We start from the raw sequence: 26,986 nt of genomic DNA, 5'->3' as shown, positions 1-26,986 counted from the left end.
GTTATCTAAAAAAAAATTCGGTTAACCGAAATAACCGAAATAAGGGATGAAACCATTTTTTTTTCAAAAAAAGTTGCTTTATGTGCACTCCGTGGGATGATCAAAACCGTCCATTCGATTGATCACAACTTAATTATGTTGTGCTCAAAAATTCATTTTTGATCGGATGATCCTAGCCCTCCGATCCAAGCCTAAATTTTACTTTTTTCCCTCTTTTCCTCTCACAATTCGGTTATTCGGTTATAACCGAATAACCGAATTTGTAATCGGTTCGGTTTCGGTTCGGTTTCTCATAATTCGGTTTCGGTTCGAATTTTGCGAAACCGAAATAATTTCGGTTTTAACATTTCGGTTTTTTCGGTTCGGTTTTAACCGAATAACCACCCCGAGCTTAGTGCTCTGAAAATACTTGGAGAGGAAAGCATCTTTTGATTTTGCTGTGCTTCTGTGAATCCAAGTTTCCCAAACTGTACAAAATGGATCACGGTACAAACCTGTACTTTTTGAGGAGTTTTCAAGATGTCACTACCTGACAATCTAGACACCCACACACAAATTTTATTTTATTTTTTTCCCAGCTTTTGGAATCACGAAAATTCAAAGGAAATTGATAGCGGCACTCTTTTGTTTCAATAATGGCAATCAACTCTTTACAGTACGGAAGCCACTTTTGCCGTTCACATTTCAGGCCCAGATGGAGTGGCCAATTGAATAATACTTGGCTTTTATTCACTGTAGATACAATTTCTGTCACCTGTATACTATACAAAATAGCAGGCACTAACCGGTAAAATAATCAAATTGCAACTATAAAATGATAACTGGATCTTACAGTGTAGATTTTGAATCTGACAAGTGGATACCATAACCAGATCTAAGTGTAAGGAACGGGTTTCAGTAAATGAAGGCAGTGTCACCTGGTGGCAAGCAATGCTTCGCTTAGTTATGACATCTTCATTGAGGTGGGGACTCCCCTCCTCAGAGGCCGGTCATACCCCTGTTTGCACACAAGCTCCTTGATTGCTTCACACACCTCTAGCCGCACTTTACCTCCACCCGCATTATATTCAGAATCTCAAGCATCTGAAACAAAAAGGATAATGAAAACTAAATTACCTACAGTTATGAGATTTTCCCGTATCAACATAAGAATACCATCTGAAAAAAAAAAAAGGAATCGTAAAGTAGAAGAAAGATCAGACAATCATAGAGGTGGCTTAAGGTTAGTTTCTGGAAAAGAGAAAACAAAAGGGGGCAATACAGTTGTTGTTTGAAAGTTGAAAAGTAAGTCAAGCAGCAACTGATTGAAGGTTTCTGATATTATTTTTTTGAAAATGAAGGGTTTCTGATTTTTGCTTTTCATAAACTCCGGACACCGACGAAGTTCATAAAATATTGGCAAAGTGATTATCAATTCTGTTTATTTTCCCCCAACTCCCAAATGCTTTAATTTTCTTGAGTGCCCAGTTTTCATAGTGAGTTGGGATGGCAACCAATGTGTTACTGCAATAACTAGGAGAGAAATTGTGCTCTATTAAGTAGGAAGGAAACAAACCTGTGCCTTCTCCAGGGGGCGGAATGCAACTACCTCGACTATTCTGTTGACTAACTCTTTGCAGAAATACGCCCTTAGCTCTTCCATTACTAGACCTTTCATCCCTGAATATGAACTTGACTCTGTATCATCTGCAATTAAGAAACCAATGGTATGGTGCTGCGTCGGCCTTTGGCAATGGCAGTAGAGCCCACATTGGATGTCATGACAATCAATGTGTTTTTAAATGATATCCTCCGTCCCTGTTAATCCCAAAAATTGTAAAATAAATTTTGTTTTTGAAAGGTAACTATTATCTAACTATTATTAACCAAAAATGGAAGAAGCAAGACTGGTGTCACGGGGAAGCAGTTCAGGACACAACCGGTATTAAAATCTCGTCTCGTTGCGTCTTGGAAATGCGTTGTTTATAGCACCTTTAGTCGCCACTCGCCGCTAAGCTGGTTGGTTGGCCAAACTCTATAGGAGGAGTTGACCCCGTGACTTGCTGACTCCTCCCCCGTTAGGCCCAGCAGGTGTGGGCAGGAACCTTGGTGGCTTGCTCATGGGTTGCAAGAGGACTTGCTTGTGCATCTGTTGCACACAGTAGGAAATCATACTTCAACTCGTAGGCGTGCCCTAAGGGAGCTTTGGGTGCGGACTGCGAGCTATCCATAGGGATGCTCCAGTTTCTTTGGTCGAGGATGGGGCCAAAGACAGTGTATGTTGGGTTGGGTTCCCACATGCATTGGGCGTACGGACCGGTGCAGGGGGCTACCTATACTGTTTGCCCTTCTGCACCGCGGTACGTCTTGTGGGTAGGCCATTCTCTAGGTCTTCCATGGGTTCGTGCCGGGGCGACTTCGGTTCCCCTCGCGAGGTGTACACCTTGCAGATCAGTCCATGGGGCATCTTGCTCCTTGGATGACCAAGCCCCAGCGTTTGGCGGATTGGTGCGTGGCATCGTCATGCCTCGTACTCGATGGACTTTGCATTAGGCCCCAAGGCCTTATGTTCGATGTACTCATGATGCAGGCTGATCATGAGTGTGGGTATCTAGAAGCGCATGCAAGATCTGAGCCAAGTAGCCTGTTGAACAACTTAGAGTTTGTGTGCACATTCGAAGCATCAAGGGGTGTTGGCGTGTAGGGCCTTTAAATAGGAGTGGCAATGGTTCGGTTTCGGTTCGGTTTGACCCTCAAACTGAACCAAACCGAAATTTGAATCGGTTTGGTTTTACCAAACCGAAACCGAACCAAAATCCGAATTTTCGGTTCGGTTTCGGTTCGGTTCTGCCAATTTTACCACCCCTTACTCATAATTATTGGAGATATTCGGTTTCGGTTCGGTTTGATCCCCAAACCAAACCAAACCGAAATTTCCAAAACTGAATTTTCGGTTCGGTGTCGGCTCGGTTCCGGTTCGGTTCGGCCAATTTTGCCACCCCTACCTTTAAAGCCTTGCATGATTGAAGGCTTGCCCTAGCATTTGTGCATGTTGGGGCGCCGCACGGGTTATTCCGTTGCTCAAATATTTGGTCCGTGACACTGGTGACGGAGCAGCAGCGGCAGGAACATGTAGAAAATGAGCTACTTTGTGACCCAAAGCATTAAAAATTGAGAGATTCGGAATCGGGACTGTGGGAACAGTGCCTTTCCTAGAAAGTTCAGGCAATTATGTTTGTGACCGGATGGACAAATCATATATACGAAAGAAGAAACAACTTAAGGTAGACAATCTCCTTACTGAAATCACGGCAAATGCTACGACCATACATTTACTAAATAACTTGTTATAGATGTATACAAAATAACTAGTCATAGATGTACCCATCTCAGAGTCAGTAAGATGACCATCTTCAAAAACCTGGAGGACGTTAAAAATATCAGAATGAGCTTTCTCAATTTCATCAAGCAAGACCAATGTGAAAGGTCGTCTTCTGACAGCTTCTGTCAGGGTGCCACCCTCTCCATAACCTACATATCCTGGAGGCGCTCCTATTAGCTTGCTTACAGTATGCCGCTCCATGTATTCACTCATGTCCAATCTTAGCGTGGCCTCTTCCTATGACAATAGCATGAACACAGTGTTAACTATGAAGCAATTATGTAGGTGTACTGCATTTCTGTTTTATGCATATATTTTGCTATAGGCCATGCCCACATGAACTAGTGTTTATCTCGGTATATATTTTTCAATTACCATATTATATATGTACATATTGGTATTCCATGTTTGCAAGGTCTGAGGGGTTGGGCATTGCGTCCCCTGTTCCATATGAAAAAAATAAACATGTACAAGCAGCTTGATCCAATGAAATAAATTAGACTACAATAATTACCAGAAATGGTAGTAAGCAAAAGCAAGGGGCTGTAAATAAAGGAACAAACTAAACTATTCTAGTATTTTATGGCCCAAAGCAACTACGAAAGAAAGATTCTAATAGTGTCCTATGCAGAATATCCATTAAATTATAGAAATATTATGGACAAAATTCTACTACTACTCCCACAAGGGCTTAATCTATCGTAGCCAGTTTTTTGTTCACAATGCGCAAATTTCTGTGGCACAATCTGTATTTTTACAACAGCATAGATGAAGGATTTACTAATCACTCAGGTCTGGCTTTCTTTGCTCTCTAAATACAGAAAATGAAAAGGACATGGCAGGTTAAATTGGTTTGAGCATGATAAGTCCCCTTCTGTCAGTCTACCATGTTTTGAATTTAGTTCCTGGAGGAGGCCAGAAGCCTGAATGCTCGAAAAGGTGCAGAAGCAGGATTAGAAGCAAGAGGAAAGTTAGCAATTGTATGGACCAAAGCATATAGTTGCAAGGCAATGTAGTGGGTGAGACCCTAAATCATAGTTTTGTGCAACTACATTTTCAACATCTCGTGATATAATGGATGGGATTTGCTAGAGAGCATTGCAGAAGGCATTTCGTGGACCGGGTGTAGGAGGCCAGAAGCCTGAATGCTCGAAATGGTGCAGAAGCAGGATTAGAAGCAAGAGGAAAATTAGCAATTGTATGGGTCAAAACATATAGTTGCAAGGCAATGCAGTGGGTGAGACCCTAAATCATAGTTTTGTGCAACTACATTTTCAACTTCTCGTGATATAATGGATGGGATTTGCTAGAGACCATCACAGAAGGCATTTCGTGGACCGGGTGTTGCATGAGAGTGCAACCACCTCAGATAAATTAAATGAAGAAGAAAAAATCTGTTGAAAAGAAAGCCTATGTGGCTGCACTCTAACGCAACACCTGGCCCGCGAAATGCCTTCTGCGATGGTCTCTAGCAAATAGAGAGATTATGACTTACTGATCCAAAATAGCATGCTGCTAAAGCTTTTGCGAGCTCAGTTTTGCCAACTCCGATCGGGCCACAGAAAAGCATTGCTGCAATGGGTTTGTCAGGGTCCTTGAGGCCAATGCGGGATCTTTTCACAGCTCGAGAAATGGTAGCGACAGCATCATCTTGGCCAATCAGTCATTGCCTAAGCTGCTCATCGAGACCAACTAGAAGGGTTCTTTCATCCACAGTGAGCTGCTGGACTGGGATACCTGACCATAGCGAAGCAACGGCTGCTATGTCATCTGGTCCTACCATTACAGGACTAGAAAACAAAACCCACGACGAGAAAATGAGGTCCAAATCAATGTTTAAGTCAAGACAAGGAATTTTAGTTATTTATTTCTTTACAAGACTTGAAGACTCAGTATCATACCCATTGTTATCTAATGTAGATGGGATAGGGGGCTCTGAGATGAGTTTGATGTCATCCTTTATGTCAGCAGCACCAACACCATCCCCACTGCCCTGATTCACAGAGTAATTCATTTTATTTGCCACCATCTGCACACAAAATGAAACGGGTATCTATAACGTACAAATCTAAACAGATTTAACCCAAATACCAGGCAGTATAAAGAAAAGTTACCGGGATCGCCCTCCCACCCTCCGACCTGCGATCCGGGGTCGCCGACCCGAAACGTGGGTCGTTTGCGACCCGGATCACCAAAAATGGTGACCCGCGCTAAAGGGAGAGATGCATAGAGAGAGGGAGCACTTCGATAGACTAGAAAAAGAGAGTTGCACAATAGTTTATTAGTTCATATCTTTATATTCTTATTTCAGAACAGGGTAGTTATTTTCTGTTTGCTTCACTTAAGATCGAGAATGCAATATATGTTGGAACTTAATTTAGTGATATTTGGAGATTTTCAAATTTTATATATTATGGATTGGATTAGAACTGGAATTTTCATTTTGAATATATATAAATGGCATACATGATGTTTTTGGTTTTGTTTATCAATTGTACGTAGTATGGACTATAGAATGATATTTTGTAAAAATATATGAAATTATATATATAGAGTACCAGAGCGACCCAAATTTTCACTCTAAATCGACCTGCGAACTAAAATAGCTAACCAACTTAGTTTACCCTCATCGTACCGCGTACCGGGCTACCATCGTACCCCGTACACATTCCTGTACCACGTACTGGAACGAACCGTGTTCTAGGTAACCTTGGTGTAAATTAAGGAAAAAAGCCAATTGCCACTTCATTCATTGCCTGAACGGCTCTCATTTCTTGCCAATATTCATCTGGTGGCTTCGAAAGTATGCATGTTTGTTGCTTCTTTCTCTTCTTAAAGGCATCCATACGGGCTCTACTCTCAGCCTCATCAATGAGATCAATGGCTTTATCAGGAAGGTATCTGTCAGCAATATATCTTGCTGAGAGGTACACTGCAGCATTTATCGCTTCCAAAGAATCTACATCTATGATGGAATTCATACTTCTCACTTAGACCCAATAATATCCTTACAGCATCCTCCTATGAATGTTACAGAAAGACTAAACAGTGATTAAAATACAGACATGGCACATAGAAATTATACATTAATATAAATTAGAACCAAGAGGCTACCTGGCTAGGCTCATTTTTCAATACAGGTTGGAATCGGCGAGCTAGTGCTTTATCATTTTCAAAATGCTTCCTATGTTCATACATAGTTGTAGATGCAATACACTGGTCACTACATATTGTAAGTGATTTCCAGATACAATGGATAACAACAATAGAAATTATTTATCGACAAATGCCAAAAACAATTTCAAAAATCATGTAAAGATATTTCAAAGTCCAGATTTCATTGATTGCATAATACTCTTCCTACATGTTAAGCTAAGAATAATTCTAGATTGTTGAGAATTCCTTCAAATGTTTCTGAAATTTATAATGACATGTTCAGCTAAAAGATACTCAACTGACAATATCAGATGTATGAGGGTTTTGCTAGAGGAGGATTAACTCAATGTCAGTTCTCGAACAGAGATTCTTGGCACTTACAATACGTCATCCATAATATGCAGAGCAGAAAAGGAAAGATAAAAAGAAACAATATATGTCATCCTCCAATTATTCTTCCATGAAACCTTATTATTTCTAACTAATGTCATGTTGACAATGGAGCAGGAAGCATTCCATACTGTATCCAACCCTCTCAGATTATCTTATTTTACTCTTGATTATCCTTTTTTCCGCCTCATGATAAACAAACGGCTGTAGGAGGATGGAAGGGGCCAACAGGTTGTAACCAGCGGCCTCTCACTTATCTAGTATTAAACACAATATAAGTACAGAGTTTGTCAATGGGACCACCACCTGTAATATGCCTGTTAACTTGCCAACTTCTCCAAAAGCTTAAGCTGTTGGAGAAAGGCGTTATTTATCTTTTATACTTTAACACTCCCCTGCACGTGTGGCCCACTTGGCAAACACGTGGCACATGTGGTCCCACTTTGGGCCGACCATCGCATGTGGATTTTTGCTATCCGGGAGGTTTGAACTCGAGACCTTTGGCTCTGATACCATGTTAACTTGCCAACTTCTCGAAAAGCTTAAGCAGTTGGAGAAAAGGCGTTATTTATCTTTTATACTTTAACAATGCCCCTCCCAAGTGCAGGCTTTATCAAGTTAGCAATGCAAGACCTGATCCCTTGCTTCCTCTTCCAACCGTGCCAGACCCAATAAGTGTATGAGCTTCATCAATAAAGAGAATTATGTTAGCTGAATTTTTGTATAGCATCATTGTGGGAATGAAAAGAGGACGCACTTATGTGCAATCCAAACATCCAAGGAAACATATTCGGCAACCTGCTTTCTGTACTTCCTTGATTAAGTTAGTGACCCTGGCTTCTAACTCTCCCCTTTCTTTTGCTCCTGCCATTAATAAACCTATATCCAAAGACATTATCCGCTTTGACTGCATTTACAGTCAATTGAAATAAGTTTAAAAAATTAATCCTTATTAGTATGAAAACTGAAGAAAAGATAGCTTGGATGCACATTATGTGTTGGATAAGGAGGCTAGATCAGTATTTCAAAACGTGGCTAAAGCAAATTATAGTTGACTCAGCACGGCAAGACAAAATACTTGGCTCATGAGGCCGAGTACTCAGTTCACGCGGTCATAACTCGAGAGAGTCAAAAGGAGGTTTGATTGACTTTGGTAGGGGGAAAATGTGGACTCGACAAGAACTCGACCAAGGTAAAAGGGAGTCGACTCCGGCGAGTCGACAATTGATGTGGGGAGTTTTGAAACAGTGGGATAGATACAAAATAATGAGCACAAAAAGAATGCACATCACTCTTAAACAAAGAAAATAACACACCAAAAGAAAAATAGGAACATCTCCATTTGCAATATTAGTGCTAGCCCTTCAGCAATGGCAGTTTTCCCAACGCCTGGATCGCCCAAAAGAATGGGGTTGTTCTTGGTTCTCTGGCAAAGGACCTGGACAATTCTCTGAATTTCAGTGTGTCGACCAATAACAGGATCAATGAGTCCTTCGCTGGCTCGAGCAGTGAGATCCACACAGAACTGAGCTAATGCACTTTTCTCTGATGAAAAGATTTAAACCATCAGCGTTTGTAGCATTTCCATGCTCAGGAAAATCAATCAGGAGGTATGATATAAACCTGAATAAATAGGAAGTCAAGCCACCAACCTTTCTTTCTATCAGAAGGTTTTACAATGCTGGACTTTCCAGAAGAAGATTTTTCACGTTTCTTACCAGACACTGCTGAAGGTTCTCTACCATCCTTGGCAAGCTCCCCATGAAGTCTGAAGAGTGCAACAGATGTTAAGCAATCTATGTTCACTCCCTGTCTGCAATCAATGTTCAATTTAGACACAATATTGGCTGGCTAAATGCAGTGATTGATCAAGTCTTTATCACAAATACACAAATTAGAGCTTGCATTTAAAATGCGATTGAAACAAAGGAAAATACAGGTTTCGGAAAATTGCCTGGTGGGACATACATGTTAGACATGCTCAACAGATGCACGTGAACATGGCTGTTAATAGAATGCTATTGATAGGGAGCATGTCTCCCTATATTTCTATAAATCTTGTTATATGCTTCAGATTTTGAACTAATATTTCTATAATGCTATTCATAGGGAGCATCCTTCATGAGAATCAAGGAGTTGGGAAGATGAGGCCCATCATCGGTATTAAAAGTCTTTTAACTAGTCTTAGAGTGTTATTCAAGTCCGTTAAAGTCATGGGAATAGTAGTCTTTTTCCACCTAAATCAATTTAAGTATTTTAAAGAGGCCCTACACATCTATTATGAAAATTTTAAGTGGGGAGATAGTTTTTTAAGTCATTTGAGGCTATTTAAGTCTTTTTCCTTTTTTTTTAATGGTATTTAAGTCATTTCCATTTTAATTCACTTAACTCATTTATGTGAATAAAGAGGGCCCACATTTAATTCACTTAACTCAATTAAGTGAACCATGAGGTCCCACCTATACCTTGCAACATTGGATTTAGAGTTCTAGTTATATGGAGGTGTCTTGTAAGAATCCTTGTTTTAGTCTCTTTGAATTCCATATTTCAGTCTTTGTCCGAGTGGCGTCATTGGATAGGTTTTTATGTTATAGAGTTGAAGTAGAAGTAGACTTCTACATGCTCCCTCCCACAATTACCTAGGGTTTGGTTTCTCTATAAATGTAAGGACTTTGGCCCTTTGAATACACAACTGAATTATTGAATGAAATTTTCAGCAGTTGTAGCCTTTGCAAGTTGGAGTGAGATGCTTACCCCCTGTCCCGGTCTGATGCTTTGACACCCTTGTTGAGATGCCTAGAACCCTAATGTGATTCAAGGTTTATTTTCTTCCTTTTAATTCTTGATTTAATTTCCTTTACTTTCAGTTACTGATTTTCTGCACATAAAACTGTAATCCCTGCTCAAGAAATCCACTCCACTACCCTCTAAACCAGCTGACCTACTCCCCATTCTCTTCTTGATTCCCAACCTCTACACTCAACGGACTTACCCTACGGTTTTCTTTATTTGAACAGTTGATCTCTCACAGATTCAAGAACTGCTCGAATATCCCTACCTTCAGCCTTAAACCTACATCCATTACACCCAACACTCCCCCATATATATGTTGGGTATATATAATATAACCCATGTATGTTCTAATATAAGCCCAATAGGTAATGGACCAGGTGTAGTGGGCCCATTTGGGCTGGAGCCCATTAACCTCTCTTAACCCTAGTGTATCTCTATATATAGGGGCTGGAGGCAACAAACTTGGTATTCCAAACTAGATACCTTGGGTGTAATGCTTTAAGCATCCTGCTTAAACCCTATTAACCCTAACAATCTTAAAGCATTAAAAAAAAACCCTAATTCTTTCGTCGGCTCCTCTCGAGATAGACCATCGCCGGTGAAACCCATCTCACGGCATCTTCCTTGCCGTCGGTGAAACCCATCTCAAACAGAGGGTTTCTCACGGAATCTGCTTGCCGCCGCCGGTGAACCCATCTCACGGCATTTGCTTGCCGCCGGTGAACCCATCTCACGGCATCTTCCTTGCCGTCGGTGAAACCCATCTCAAACAGAGGGTTTCTCACGGAATCTGCTTGCCGCCGCCGGTGAACCCATCTCACGGCATTTGCTTGCCGCCGGTGAACCCATCTCACGGCATCTTTCTTGCCGTCGGTGAAACCCATCTCAAACAGAGGGTTTCTCACGGAATCTGCTTGCTGCCGCCGGTGAACCCATCTCACGGCATTTGCTTGCCGCCGGTGAACCTCACAAAGGAATTGTCCAAGACCCATCTTGTGGACAAATTCATGGATTTCAAGTTTCAAGAAGACAAGGAAATCACTCCTCAAGTTACTGATCTAGAGAATTTGAGATCTAAGTTGAATAATGAAAAAATAGCTGTCTGTGATTCGTTTCTTGTGGGTGCAATTATATATAAATTACCATCTGCATGGCATTCTTTCAAAACCGAGATGTATCGGAAAAAGGTGCAAGTGGGACTGGATGATCTCAAACGATTCATTCGAATCGAAGATGAGAATCGAGCTAGGAATAACTTGGAGATGGTTAGACAGCAACAGTCTGCTGCTAACGCGGTAACATATCCCAAGAAATTTCCTCGGAAATCCAAGTCACCTAAAAGTGACCATCCCAAGTTGGAGGCCAAAAAGACTATCTTTCAGAAAAAGAAGGGCAAGTGCCACAACTGTGGGAAATGGGGTCATTTTGCTGCAGAGTGTAAACAACCTAAGAAGGCTAAATCTGACACACCACAAAAGGAAGCTCATATGATGGTAGGCAGTGCTGCGCCTAAGAGTTTTATTGCCATGTTAGGAAATGGTAAGGCCAGTACTTCTTCAGACTGGTGGTTAGATACAGGAGCCACCTGCCATGTTTGCAACTCGAAGAAACTACTTACGAATGTTGTTGGCGTGAAAGAGACCGTTACAGTGGCTAGTGGAGCTGAGGCAGAGGTGACTCACACTGGAACTGCGAACCTGGTTCTTTCTTCAGGTAAAATACTAACTTTAAAAAATGTTAAAGTAGTTCCTGCTATTCAAAAGAATTTAATTTCTATTAGTCTTTTAGACAATGCTGGCATGTGTTCATCTTTTTTGGGTGGTAGAGTAACTTTAACTGTTAACTCTTATTATTTTGGTTGTGCTTTCTTAATCGATGGTATGTATAGACTGAGTTTAGCAAATGAAACCGTTAGTCAGGTTAGTTCCACTTTGATTGATCCTAAGTTGTTACACACTAGATTGGGACATGTGAACTATAGAAAAATGGTAAAACTTGCTAACACTTATAATATACCATTAGATACATCGATTAGATTTGACAGGTGTGAAGTGTGTGCACAAACCAAGATCACTAGAAAACCTTTCGTTCGGTTTCTAGGAGCACACACCTTCTTGAGTTAATACATTCTGACCTTTGTGACTTTAAAAGTTTCACTACTCGAGGTGGTCGGAAGTATTTAATCACTTTAATAGACGATTTTTCTAGATTTTGTCATATTTATCTCCTAAAATCGAAAGATGAAGCTTTTGATAAATTTAAAATTTTCAAGAATCGTGTTGAAAATCAATTGAACTTGAAAATTAAGAGATTTAGGAGTGATAGAGGAGGAGAATACACTTTGACAGAGTTCAAGGAATTCTGTGCCTCTCAGGGCATAATACTTGAAACTACTGCTCCTTACTCACCTCAATCTAATGGCATAGCTGAACGTAAGAACCGGACGTTAACTGAAATGTTAAACTCTATGTTATTGACAGCTGGCATGCCTACTAGCTATTGGGGAGAAGCAGTTTTAACTGCAAATCACATCCTGAATAGAGTACACCACTCTAAGTTGACCACTACTCCTTATGAGTTATGGCATAAACATCCTTGTAGATATGACACTCTTAAGACTTGGGGCTGTATTGCTTATGTGAGGTTACAAGACCCTAGGAGACCTAAGGTAGGACCTAGAACAAGCACTTGTGTTTATCTAGGTGGTGCAGAAGATAGTGTTGTTGATCGGTTTTTGGATCTATCTACCAATTTGGTTATAGAATCTAGAGATGCAGTATTCTTTGAGAATAAATTTCTCAGAGATCATGGTTTGAACCTACCTGGCGATACTGAAATGGTTACAGAATCGCATGTAGAGTTTGAACAGAATACTTCTGACACCTGTCCTACACTGATTTCTACATCAGAACCTTTAAGAGTTTCTACAAGAGATAGAGTACCCAAGAACTTTGGTGAGGACTTTGTGACCTACCATGTAGAGAATGATCCATCAACCTATAAGGAAGCGATGAGATCTAGGGACTCTTTGTTGTGGGCAGAAGCCATTGATGATGAAATGAGCTCTCTGCTACAAAATCAAACTTGGCAGCTAGTCGATTTGCCAAAAGGGGCTAAGACTGTGGGCTGTAAGTGGATTTTGAAGAAGAAACTTAATCCTGACGGATCCATAGCTCGATATAAAGCACGTTTAGTAGCTAAGGGCTATACTCAAGTTAGTGGGATAGACTACTTTGATGTTTACTCACCGGTCTGTCATTTGGCAACGATAAGAATTCTTCTTGCTTTAGCTTCTATTGAGAAGTATGTTGTGCATCAAATGGATGTAAAAACGGCATTCCTTAATGGAGACCTCACAGAGGAAATCTACATGAACCAACCTGAAGGGTTTGTCATGGAAGGTTTCGAGAACAGAGTTTGTAAGTTACACAAATCTTTGTATGGTCTTAAACAAGCACCTAAATTGTGGCATCAAAAATTTGACAAGGTAGTAAAGAGCTTTGGTTTTCAGACCAGTTACTCAGATAAATGCCTTTACTATCGTTCTGTGTCGAATAAGGTTGCGATTATTTGTTTGTATGTAGACGATATGTTGATTCTTGGTTCCGATCTCTCTGCAGTGAGTGACGTGAAAACCACTTTGGCTCAAGAATTTGACATGAAAGATCTTGGTGTGGTTGACACCATTTTTGGTATGAAAGTAAGTTTTGAAAGGCAAGGGATTACTCTTAGCCAAGCCCATTATATTGAAAAACTACTTTCTACATGGGGATACAGTGAGTGTAAACCGATTGAGACACCATTTGATTATACCAAGAAGCTGATCTCTAATGAAGGAGACAGTGTGAATCAGTTAGATTATTCTAAACTGATTGGTAGTCTCATGTATGCTATGAGTTGCACTAGACCAGACATAGCCTTTACAGTTGGCATGCTGAGTCGTTTCACTAGTAATCCTGGCCATGAGCACTGGGATGCCCTTATGAGGCTGATGAGATACCTTAAGGGTACTCAAGGATATGCTCTATGTTATACTGGCCATCCTCCTATCCTGGAAGGGTATTCTGATGCGTCATGGGGCTCAGAATTAGGAGACAGTAAATCTACCAGTGGTTATGTTTTTATACTGGGTGGAGCCGCTGTTGCATGGAAGTCAAAGAGACAGACTTGTATTGCTCTGTCATCTATGGAATCAGAACTTTATGCTTTAGCTTCTACAGGAGATGAAGCAGAGTGGATAAGAGATCTGATCCTGGACATTCCATTGACCCATTTAAAGATTAACTCTTTGAGTTTGTTCTGTGATAATCAAGCTACAATTACGATTGTGAAAAACTCACTCTTTAATGGTAAGAGGAGACATGTCAGGCTGAAACATGCCACGCTGAATTATCTTCTAGAACAAGGTATTATCACTTTGGTTGATGTGAGATCGAAGGATAATATGGCCGATGCTCTTACGAAGGGACTGAACAAAGATCGAATATTCAAAACTGCGGGGGAGATGGGGTTAAAGACTGTGTAGACGTGTCTTAACCTACATTCCTATTATTTTGAATTTTTTCGAATCTCCCTATCTTGGCCAAGATAAGCACTTGATATGTTTCAATGATGTTTACAGTTATCTTTATGTCATTCCACATTTGATGACATGTCCTTCTTGGGAAAGGTTGTTTCATTCCAAACTTGATGATACAGCTTAACTCAATTTGGATATGATGCCTGTAACATTCCAAATGGAAACATGGAATGGTTCTTTGTAAAAGAAACTATTTAGGTCTTGTTCTTAATTGAAACTTGACATTGATGCTTATTGATATTAATATTTGTTTTTCAGCCATTATGAAATTGTACTAAGTTCTTCTGGTAGAACTAGATACTTTTAGTAAAATACACAAATGATTGGATTCATTTTTTAATGAAATTCATATTTGATAATTTACAGGAATTGGCGAAAATGGAGGAGATTGCCTCAATTTGGATCTTGATGAGGATGACTTACTTGATGAGTGAATCCTTATAGCGCAGTGGGAACTATTATTTTCTTTTTCGTTGATTAAATAGTTCACCTACATATGAAACTGCTTATGTTTGAGTTTAGATTATTTCTAAAACTTTTGGTTATTCTTTAAAGTATTTTGTTTTCAATTGGATTACAAATCTTTATTGATATGGTGATATGGGTACTTCAATAATTTTGTTTGGACATCACATTATCTATCTATTGGATTGTGCTATATGTAGAACATAGGAGGAGATTGTTGGGTATATATAATATAACCCATGTATGTTCTAATATAAGCCCAATAGGTAATGGACCAGGTGTAGTGGGCCCATTTGGGCTGGAGCCCATTAACCTCTCTTAACCCTAGTGTATCTCTATATATAGGGGCTGGAGGCAACAAACTTGGTATTCCAAACTAGATACCTTGGGTGTAATGCTTTAAGCATCCTGCTTAAACCCTATTAACCCTAACAATATATTCGCTACTGCCATATTAGAAACCTAAAATCAGTCTTTTCTTGATCTGCTATAGATACAAGAGAACTGCCCAAATCCTGCATGTACTCTAGTCCCTGCATCTGTTACAAAGACCAGTCCCTAACAATCCCAAACAGTCCGATACTGACCTTAAAAAACCAATTTGATCAACACTTTCTTGAACTTCCATAAACCTGAGAACCGTCCTAAATCTGTCATCCAATTCAAGAACCTTGAATCCGTCCAGAATTTCAGATGAGATCCTAGCATATGTGCAGTTTATCTTTCAGTGCCTGCAGTCCAACCCTACCATTGTCAACCACCCTACATATCCTGTTTTTTCGAGCCCAAACTCTTTAATCCAACAGTCCCAACGTACTGTTACAAAACAGTCCCAACAGTCGGACCTATTCTCTGTTAATTTTTAAAGTGTATTTTTTGGTTGCTTTATTTTATTTTTATTTTGAGAGATGTAGTGAGGGCAAATATGTACTTTTGTATCCATGGACATGTTGGTCTTTTTGCCTAGATTGCACATATGTGAGCCACACATGTTTGCTACAACTTTTCCCACTACTTCCTATTTCAAATTCAAACTCTACTTGAAACTCTAAACCCACTATCCTAGCATTAAAGTCCCCACTTTCCCATACCCACTATCTCCTACCAAAGCTAATACTTCTCTTTACTTTCCTTTGACCAAGCATATTCTCATTTTAACTTCATTTTGGTAGAGATTCTCTACTACCTAGACCTCCATTGAAGCTTCATTGAAGTTTTCTTGCGTGCAAGCTTTCCTCTTGAAGCTTTCTTCTTTTTTTTATTGTTCTTTATCTTGTAGTGTTGTTCTTTCTATCATATATTGAAGCACATGATTTTGGGCATTGTTCTTCTTCTACTTGGGTTGTTGATTTTGGGCTAGTGTAAACTTTGGTTTCACTATTTGAGGAGAGGATTTTCCGGTGATGAGAAATCCGTCTTTCTCTATATTCTCCATCTCATTGTTATTTATATCCTATAAAACAGGTCCCTATTCCCTGCTCCTAAATTTTCCTAGGAAACCCCAAGCATTTGCCAAGCATCTGCTCTGTCGGATCTGTGCGATTAATTGTTTCCCCTAACTGGTCGTACATCAAGTAGTATCGGACCTACACAGCACTATCTAGTTTCTTACCTTCTGGTCACGCATCAGTTTAGTTTCTTACCTTTTAGTCACGGGCATCAGTTTGTCATGGGTCTCATGGTCCGTACACAAGGTTGTGATGTTTACGTTCACGAATCAATGATTTGCTTGTGTGATACTGAATTGTTAGGATATAACTGCCGATGGTTCTTACATTTGTGTATGTTTATCCTTGCATTAAAATATGTGACTATGTTTATCCTTGCTTCAAGATAAGTGAGTATTGTTGCCAATTATAGCATGGAGATGCTTTTGTTGGGTATATAATATAACCCATGTATGTTCTAATATAAGCCCAATAAGATAATGAACCGGTGTAGTGGGCCTATTTGGGCTAGAGCCCACTAACCTATTAAAACCCTAGTGTATCTAATATATATAGGGGCTGGAGGCAACAAACTTGGTATTCCAAATTAGATACCTTGTGTGTAATGCTTCAAGCAACCTCTTGCTTGACCTAATTACCCTAACAATCTTGAAGCATTAAGAACCGGTTTGGGTTGTTTTGCAACTGGTTCATAGACCGGTTCTTCCGATTTAGTAAAACCGAGTTCTTCAACTGGTTTTGCCGCCAGCTTTATTTGCAGCTAGTTGTCACTGGTTGTTTGAAATATTTTGCAACCGATTCTCATTTGTAGGTTTTCCCAAAAATCGGTTCAATTGAGAAATCAGGTTGGGCGTTGTTTCTATCAGCTGGTTTGTTTTACCTCTCCTCGGGTTTCCCCTTGGCTGGTTCTTTATACTTGGTTCACCCCCTATAAATCCCAATTACTGTTGGATTTGGGTTTGGGTTTTTCCCTTGGTGGTAATCTCTTGCTTTTGGGTTTCATATTGGATATCTCGGGTTCGCGGGTATTGGATTTGGTTTGCAATACTTGGCTTTGGCTTTCGCGATTCACAAATCAGGTGCACTCTTTCCAATTTGTGTTTTAATCTGGAAATAAAATGGAAAAGACTGCAATTCCCTTTGAGATGGTCAAACTTCAATCATTTGGAGGCTCGGAATTTTATTCCTGAAAGCGAAAGACTCAATTCGGTTTGAAATACTTAAATGTTTATTATACCGTCTTGAGTACCTTTGCTGATACGATTGAAAGTGTTGAGGAATCTCAATGGATTCGAGATGAGGATCTCTGCAAAGACTACTTATTAAACTGTCTGTCAGACCGTCTTGCAGAAACTTATAGCAAATTTGACACTGCTAAAGAAAGTTAGGACAATTTAGATGCCCAGTTCCGAAAGGAGGAATTGTCCAAGACTCACCTAGTGGACAAATTCCTGGATTTCAAGTTCCAAGAGAACATGGAAATCACTCTTCAAGTAACTGATTTAGAAAATTTGAGATCTAAATTGACCAATGAGAAAACAGTAGTGTGTGATCCGTTTTTTGTGGGTGCAATCATTTATAGGTTCCCATATGGATGGCACTCTTTCAAAACTGACATGTATAGAAAGAAGTTGCAAGTGGGATTGGATGATCTCAAACGGTTCATTCGAATCAAAGATGAGAACAAATCTAGGAATAACTTGGAGATGGTTAGACATGAACAGTCAGCTGCTAATACGGTGATATATCCAAAGAAATTTTCTCAGAAGTCCAAGTCACCTAAGAGTGATATCCCCAAATTGGAAGCCAAAAAGACCGTCTTTAAGAAAAAGAAGGGTAAGTGCTACAACTGTGGGAGATATGATCACTATGCTGCATATTGTAGGCTACTTAAGTTAGTTAAATCTGACACACTATAGAAGGGAGCTACTATGTTGGTAGATAAGGCTGAGCCTAAAAGTTACACTACTATGTTAGGCAAGGATAAGGCCAGTACTTCTTCAGATTGGTGGTTAGATAGAGGAGCCACGTGTTCTCTATGTCACCCAAAGAAACTTATCATTGGTGTTACCGAAGCAAAGGAGACTGGTACAGTGGCTAGTGGAGTAGACCTGGAGGTCACTCACACTGGTACTGAGAACTTGCCCCTTTCTTCCGGTGAACTGTTTAATTTATAAGATGTATGCACTTTATGTTTGTATGGTAGAGTAACTTTGGTTGTTAACTCATACTATTTTGACTGTGCATATTTGTTAAATGGTATGTATTGATTGAGTTTAGTTAATGAGACTATTAGACAGGTTAGTTTACTGTTATGATCCTAAGTGGTTATACAACCGATTATGACATGTGAAATATAAGAAAATGGTCCAAATTATTAACACTCATAATATACCATTAAGTGTGTCAATTAAGTATTGACAAGTGTAAGTTTAGGAGTGATAGAGGAGGAGGATTCACATTGACAGGGTTCACATTGACAGGGTTCAAGGAATTCTATACCTTTTAAGGCGTAACCCTTGAAACTATTGCTCCTCACTCGCTTCAATCATGTGACATAGCTGAGTGTAAGAACAGGAAGTTAACTTAAGTGTTAAACTCCATGTTATTGTCAGCTAGCCTGCCTGGATGCATTTGGGAAGAAATTGCTTTGATTGCAAGTCGCATCCTGAATAGAGTGCCAAACTCAAATGCTCCTCCACTCCTTATGAGTTCTGGCTTAAGAGATAGAGTACCTAAGAATTTTGGTGAGGACTTTATGACCTACCATTTGGAGAATGATCCATCATCCTATTAGGAAGTGATGAGATCTAGGGACTCTTTGTTGTGCACAGAAGCCATTCATGATGAAATGATCTTTCTGTTAAAAATTTAACTTGGCAGCTAGTCGATTTGCCAAAAGGGGCTAAGACTATAGGCTGTAAGTAGCTATTTGTATGTGATTATACAAAATTTTGCTGGGTCTTAAACAAGCACCTAAATTGTGACATCAAAATTTGACAAAGTAGTAAAGAGCTTTGGGTTTTCTGATAAATTACTTGGATAAATACCTTTACTATTGTTTTGTGTCAAATAAGGTCATAATTATTTGCTTGAATATAGATGTTGATTCTTGTTTCCAATCTCTCTCTGTGGTGAGTAATGTGAAACTAACATTGGGTAAAGAAGTCGACATGAAAAGACCTGGGTGTTGTTAACACCATTCTTGGTATGAAAGTAAGTTTTTGAAAGGCAAGGAATCACCCTTGGCCTAGCCCATTATATGAAAAACTACTTTCCTTTTGAGGATGCAGTGAGTGCAAACTGATTGAGACACCATTTTAATTATACCAAGAAGCTGATCTCTAAGGAAGAGACAGTGTGAATCAGTTAGATTATTCTAAACTGATTGGTAGTTTCATGTATGATTTGTGTTGCACTAGGCCAGACATAGCCTTTATAGTTGGCATGCTGAGTCGTTTTAGTAGCAATCCTGGCCATGAGCATAGAAATGCCCTTCTGAGGCTGATGAGATACATTTTGTGTACTCAAGAGTATGCTCATAACTATGGTGGCCATCCACTTATCGTGGAAGAATACTCTGATGCATCATGGGGATCAGAATTCGGGGACAACAACTCTACTGATGTTGTGTGGAAGTTGAATTGGAACTTTATGCTCTAGCTTCAGTTACAAATGAAAGCAGATGAGATAAAGATTCTGATTATGGTTATGGACATTCCACTGACCCAGTTAAGGATTAGTTCCTTGTGTGTCTTCTGTGGTAATCAGGCTACAACAATGGTTGTGAAGAACTCACTCTTTAATGGTAAGAGGAGACATCTTAGGCTGAAACATGCCATATGCTGAATTATCTCAAGAACACGGGATTATCACTTTGATTGATACGAAATCGAAGGATAATAGACTGAAGGTCTCGCAAAGGGATTGAACAAAGATCGAATATTCAAAACTGTGGGGGAGATGGGGTTAAAGTTTGTATAGACAGGACTTAACCTACATCCATGTTATTTTGAATATTCGAATCTCCCTTTTTTGGCCAAGATAGGCACTTGATATGTTTCGATGATGTTTACAGTTGTTGTGTGTCATTCCACATTTGATGACATGTCCTTTTTGGGAAAGGTTGTACATTCCAAACTTGATGATACAGCTTAACTCAAATATGGATAAGATGACTGTAACATTCCAAAAAGAAACATGAAATGGTTCTTTGCAAAAGAAACTATTTGGTCTTGTTCTTTATTGAAACTTGACAATTAGGAATTGTTCTTTGCAAAAGAAGCTATTTAGGTCTTCTTCTTTATTGAAACTTGACAATGCTGCCTATGGTGAGAGTGATAATGATACTTTTTTAGCCATTTAAGAAATTGTACTATGTTCTTATGATAGAACTAGATACTTTCGTGAATAATGGGGTTGTACTAAGTTCTTCTTAAGGTAGAACTAGATACTTTCATGTGTAATTCATGTTTTACACAACTGATTGGATTCATTCTCATGAAATCCATATTTTGATAATTCACAGGGATTGGCGAAAAAGGAGAAGCTTGTCTTGATTTGGACTTTGATGAAGATGACTTACTTGATGAGTAAATCTTCTAAAGTCATAAAGACTTATGCTTACATTTCAATATGCATAGAGTTCACTTTTTTGTGGAACTTTATTTTGGATCTCGATGAGAATCATACCTGAATTCATCTAAGATCAGTGGGGTTCACTTATATGTGAAACTACCTTTTGGTTGAATTTTGCTTGTTGTATATCTAAAACTCTTGGTTTGTCATAAAATGATTCATGTTTTCAGTTGGATTACAGATCTTTTATGATATAGACCATATGGTGATGTGGATGATTCAATATTTTGTTTTGAACATTACACTATCTATCGATTGGATTGTGCTATATGTAGAACATAGGAGGAGATTGTTGGGTATATAATATAACCCATGTATGTTCTAATATAAGCCCAATAAGATAATGAACCGGTGTAGTGGGCCTATTTGGGCTAGAGCCCACTAACCTATTAAAACCCTAGTGTATCTAATATATATAGGGGCTGGAGGCAACAAACTTGGTATTCCAAATTAGATACCTTGTGTGTAATGCTTCAAGCAACCTCTTGCTTGACCTAATTACCCTAACAGCTTTCTACACTAAAAAAAAACAAGTTTCAGGCATGGGAATGTCATAATTCATTTTGAAATTGATCACTCTTATGGATCGAGAAGAAGGGGATATCAGTGGGGGAAGGTTTGGTGCTCAAATCGTGGTCTTCCTTCCAAATGGCTCCGGATGGCCTCGCTGGCCTGTTTGATTGATATGCTGGAGTCGAGAAAGGCATTGGGCAACGTGTTGGGTGAAAACCATGTCTTTCCCATAGCCATGGCTTCTCTTTGAGAGAACACCACTGCCGCTTTAATCGCTTGTTCAGTGAACCGTTCAAAGACTGCCAAAAATGAAATGGATTGTCTCCGTCTCCATTTATGAGAATAACAAGGAAAGTAGCGAATTGGGTGTGGGGTGGAAAGGAGAATGGATAATTAATACATGTCTTGAATTTCGCAGAAAAGATGAAGGGATTTTGAAGAGGAAAAGAAATCCATCAAGCAAATTGAGAGGCCGGGGGGGGGGGGAAGAGAAGAAGATTCCGTTTCCATTGACTCTAGAGTGGAAGGAGGAGTTGTTGATTTTAATGAAAAAGCAAACATGGCCTCGGAGGGCGGGCGGGAGAAGACAAGGCTGCAACTTCTCCCTTTCTATTTCCATATATTTTCGCCCCTTCCTTTATTTTCTTGTTTGGGATGGTGAAAGCCTCTCTCTCTCTCTCTCTCAATAAACAAATGTAACGAAATTACCTCGTAAATTTATGTAAGTAAACAAAATTATGAATGGCATTTTGTAAATGTAATGAAATTACCCAATTCTAACCTTGATAACCCCGAGTTTTATACAGATAATCCCAATTATACCTTTATAAATCCGATTCTAACCTTGATAACCCCCAACTTCCTTTTTTTCCCTCTTTTTTACGCGCCTCCAATTTTTTAGGTCGACTTTTATTTTATCCGGCACCCATTTCCTTTTCTTTCTTCTTCCTTTTCTTTTTCATTTTTTCTGGCGACTACCATTTCTTCCTCTTTTTTTCTTTTTCCTCTACCTCCTCTCTTTTCTTTCTTTTCTTCATCTTCTGTTGTGTTGCAAAGATGAAAAACGATTAAAAAAGAAAGTAGACGAGAAGAGTTATGTGCTTTATTTGAGTAGAGGGTAAAATTATCTTTTGATTCTCACAAAAAGGTGATACACGCATTTTCAGTAACCTTAAAATTTTGTGTGTCCCAGCTGACATTTCAAAATAAGTTCGCATCCCAAAGATAAAAGATCCTTTTATATGGTGAGCGGGGCTTGCATGCATTGTCAGGGGCTGCCGCCCTTGATATTTGATCAAAGGATGAAGAGGATTATTGACTTTTATCCTCTTGATCCCCTTCACACTTGCATGCACACCCACTCACCAGATAATTTCTCGTGTTTTCATCAGGTTTTTAAATGTGATGAAATTGCATCTCATGAATTTATATAACATATGAATGATGTTTTATACATCAGCGCTCTCCATTCAGATCTCATGAACTCCAACGGATTTTGCGGCCACGTTCACGACCAAGAATAGTTTAGGCCCCGACAATATGAATCCGATAGAAGACACACTTCAGATGATCCAATTGTTTTGCATGCCCAAATCTTGTCTATTAACGTTTAGATCCTTTGCACCACTGAGACCATATGGGTGCATTACACCCCTACACAAACTAGCATGGATTCTAATTGAGCAATGTAACATATAACATGAGAGTTACATGCTTCTAAGGAATTTGAAGCCTTTATAGTACAGCCCATCCAGGCCCAACAAGGCCCATGGCTTGAGTTGAGCCCATTAAAATCTACCCTGAAGCTCGTTTTGACTTTGGAGGCTGGAGTGAGGACGAGGGAAGGAATAATTGGAAGAAAGAGACGAGAACGTCTGAAATACAGAGAAAGAAGGCCGAAAGCATGTGGTGCCTTGCCTTGCCTTGAAAACTAAGCACCTGCTTACTTACTGTATAGAAGTTGCACTAATGAATTATGAGAAGGACTACGCAGAAAGCCAATTTTAGGATCAATTGACAAAAGGCAATTTCAATTGTCTTATAGGAGGGCACAGGGTGACATGTAAGTGAAATCAAGACCAATGACATTGTAGAATAACCTGAGGGGACCCACACGCTCTTGATCCCATTTTGGTTGAGCATTCCATGCTTAATTAAGATAAATGGTTACTTAGCTCGATCTTGATCCTATCCTAGTTGAACATTCCAGGCTTAATTAAGATAGATGGTTATTTTCTCTTGCTTGTTGGGTTTGTGTTCAAGGGTATCTTGTCCCTAGTTTTTCTTCCAGTTCTCTTAGGTTTTCTCCTCAAAATTTTTGCTTGATTTCGCTATTTATAGATAGGTTGTTACCGTCCACATCCAACGCTCAACCTTTGAAGGTGCCAATCCTAAATCTAGTACATTTCTACATAAGCAAGAAAGCAAGAAACATGCAATCACATCAAAAGAGCAACATGGGAAAGCGAGAGAGAAAGGAAGAAAAAAGCAAGAAACGAGAACATGGGAGAGCATTAGAGAAAGCAAGAATTAAAGAGAGAAACAATCACATCAGAACAACATGCTAGAGCAAGAGGGGGAAAATCAACATGCAGACATGGAGAATCTATCCCAATGCACTGAGAATTAATCAACTCACAAAGTTCAATAGTTCAATATGCGATATCCATAAAAATTAAGAAACTCCCTTTAAACAGCTAATATATAAGATTATAGACAATCTTATAACCTCTTAGGAAATCATTGTTATCGGCTGAGGCAAATCTTTTCTTAGACATAGAGAATCATAAATACAGTTAGAAAAGCAAGACCTAACTCTGTATTAGGATTTTTTTGTTGAAGAAAACAATTTTATTAAATAACAATCGATTACATGTGCACTTCAGGGTGAGCAATTTTATTAAATAACAATCGATTACATGTGCACTTCAGGGTGTAAGGATTGCCTTTTATAAAATGATTCGCTAGAAGCTCTGAATTTGGCTAGGCTATCAGCCAAATCACTGGCACTTCTAGGAATAAGAGAAAAAGAGCAAACAACAAACAAACACAAAATTTTTATTAGAACTAATAGACCTAAAAGTTTTTTTTTATTGAAAGACCTCACCTAAAATCAGCTCCAAGTCGCTCCCAAACTTTATTAAAATCCACTAAAATTAAATTATTTTAAATTATAAATGACAAAGGCAGCAAAATTTCAGCCAAATCCAACATGAATCATCCGTAGTTGACTTGGGCCCCCTCTGCAAATGATCCTGGCCCTTTTCTTGTCTATTAGATTCCTATGATGATTCCAGTAATCAACCTCATTGACCCAAAAACAATCTTCAGGATAACCAACAAATTAATTAGTCAAATGAAATCTAACCCACTCATGCATGGAGAATTGGGAGAGTTCAATTAGCATCTATGCTCTCTTGAAAAGTAGACTTTCCCTAAAGCTAAATTCGAGTGGTCGATCAATCTCCAGCGTACAAGAACTCCAAAGTGTAGAACTTAGAATTCAAAAGCATAAGCATTTACACAAGTGTCAACATGAACGTATAGTAGTAAACACATTAGGTCATCTTTCTCAAGGGAAAGTAGAAGTTAGGGGATCTTAAGGCGGAGTGAGTAGCAAGACTTGTCGAAGGAGCTTCTTTTAAGGAAAAAAGCATCATTCAAAGGGGCAGGGAAAAGGGTCTAAAAGAGATTAATGATAAGATACCATGAGATAAATAGATACTTAAAAAAATATCTTTCTTCAATACTTAAAAAAGCGCCACGTTGGCGATGCTAAGAAAGAAGGATATTGTGATTTCGGCGTATTCCTTATGGTGCTCAGGAACTCATCTTTACACATCAGGGTCTCCATAGATGCTTCCCTTTCATTTTGCTACAAGGTGATTATTGATTGAGATATGCTTTTCCTTTTAAAATTTTTCCTTTAATGCCACAAAAATAATAATCAATTCCCTTCAAAGTACACAGTTTCATTGCATTATCACACCCCAAAAGAGCTTTTAAAAATATAGTCCTGTTACTAATTGAGGAATTAACAGTAATCTACTAGTCTTAATAGGAATGGCTCATTGCGACTATGTTTTCATTGTAACGAGGCATTCCTAGCTATTATGCATATGGGGTACCATTTGTGAATGATCATGGCCACTTGATTATCCCCGCCATGGATCTCCAATGTCCTAAGAGTCAGATTGATCGGACAACCCTAAATTCCTAACTATCTGATCACAAGCTCGCAAATAATTAAGACAGAAAATACTTAGGCAATAGTTGTTAGTGATTTTGCATTTTCAAAATATTGTATATTACATGTTTTAGTGTTTTGGAAAATGTTTTATCAAAAGCGTTTGGGAAAAAGAAAATATTTTCTTGGAAATATTTGCTTTTACAAAAGGATGTAGAAGTGTAGTTGAAAAGATAGTCCTGTACCGGATGAGAGAAAAGAAAGAGAAGGGCTTATAAAGCACTACATTTTCTAACTCTTGTTGATTGCACATTGGGTTGAACCCATGGTTGGACCCGCGGGACGGTGCAACGCACCGTTCGCACAAGCGCGCGCGGCGTGGGCAATGGGCTATAGGGCGCATAGTGGCGCTTTTTTAGGTGCACTTTGCACTTCGCACCGGTCGCATGGGTGGGTCAAATGGTTCGCAGGCCCATCAAGCCGGATGGTTCAGTTGGGTTGGGCTTCGGTTCGGGCCTACCGGTGGGCCCGTTTCGGTTCGGGCCTAACGGGCCCATGACTCCAACGGTCAAAGGGTGTGATCAAATGGGTTGTGTCCCTTCCCCCAACGGTCATGTGCCAAGGGGGTGTGATCCACACCATAGATGGTTGATCTAACGATGACTGGGTTGGAGAGAGGTTTTACTCAAACCAACAGTCACCTCTAGAATCGATCAGGACCATTAAATATCAATGGGTGCGATCTAACGGTCAGATTTCAAACATTCTGGAAAGGTGCCCTGTAGAGGTGTTTTTCACACTGAAAAGACACCAGATGGTCTATAAAAAATGTGCAAACTTCAGTCATTTCATATAGAAATCGAATTGGCAATTCTGACAGACTTTACACTCTCTTATACACTCCTACAAAAATCCCCAAGTATTTCTACATACTGTTTTTCTTTTGTTTACTGTTCTAGATACTGTTTTTCTGCAGAAACAGAATCTAGAGATTTCTCTAAGGCTTGAAACTTCGGAAGGGCATTTCGGGTTTGATTCCGCTAGTGCTACGCGTCATCAAACATTAGTAGGGCTTCCCTACTAGGCTTCATTGTATCTTGGAGGCAATTCGCGGATCCCCTTTGCACACTACTAGTGGGGGCGAATCTTGTCCTAAGGAAAGTGATATCACGCCTTGAAGCAACAAGTTTCTGTTTTCTATCATCAACAGTACCTTCAACAAATTTTCCAACAATAGTCACGTTAGTTCATAGACGGGTGAAGATGTTCTCTACCTCGAGGAACTAAAGATGCATACTCAAGGTAAAAAGTTAATTGGGACCAATAATACCTTTGGTCAAGTAGCTATAATCTTCCATATCCATGTATGTTTCAGGCAATTGGAAACCCGACATGGGTCCCACAAGTGTGAAGATGGCAAAAGCTGGTACGTCTTCCTTCTCGACATGCACACGCAT

At 39.4% G+C, this 26,986-nt stretch overlaps 1 pseudogene; it reads right to left on the bottom strand.

Annotated features, from left to right (window-relative positions):
- Positions 1–943: 943 nt before the first annotated feature.
- Positions 944–26,986, bottom strand: LOC143861681 (chaperone protein ClpD, chloroplastic-like; annotated as a pseudogene).

Source organism: Tasmannia lanceolata, unplaced genomic scaffold, assembly GCF_043159265.1.
Source record: "Tasmannia lanceolata isolate RefF3 unplaced genomic scaffold, GAP_Taslan_0.1 ptg000037l, whole genome shotgun sequence".
NCBI classification, from domain to species: Eukaryota; Viridiplantae; Streptophyta; class Magnoliopsida; order Canellales; family Winteraceae; genus Tasmannia; species Tasmannia lanceolata.
This window is presented reverse-complemented; position numbering and strand designations above follow the sequence as displayed.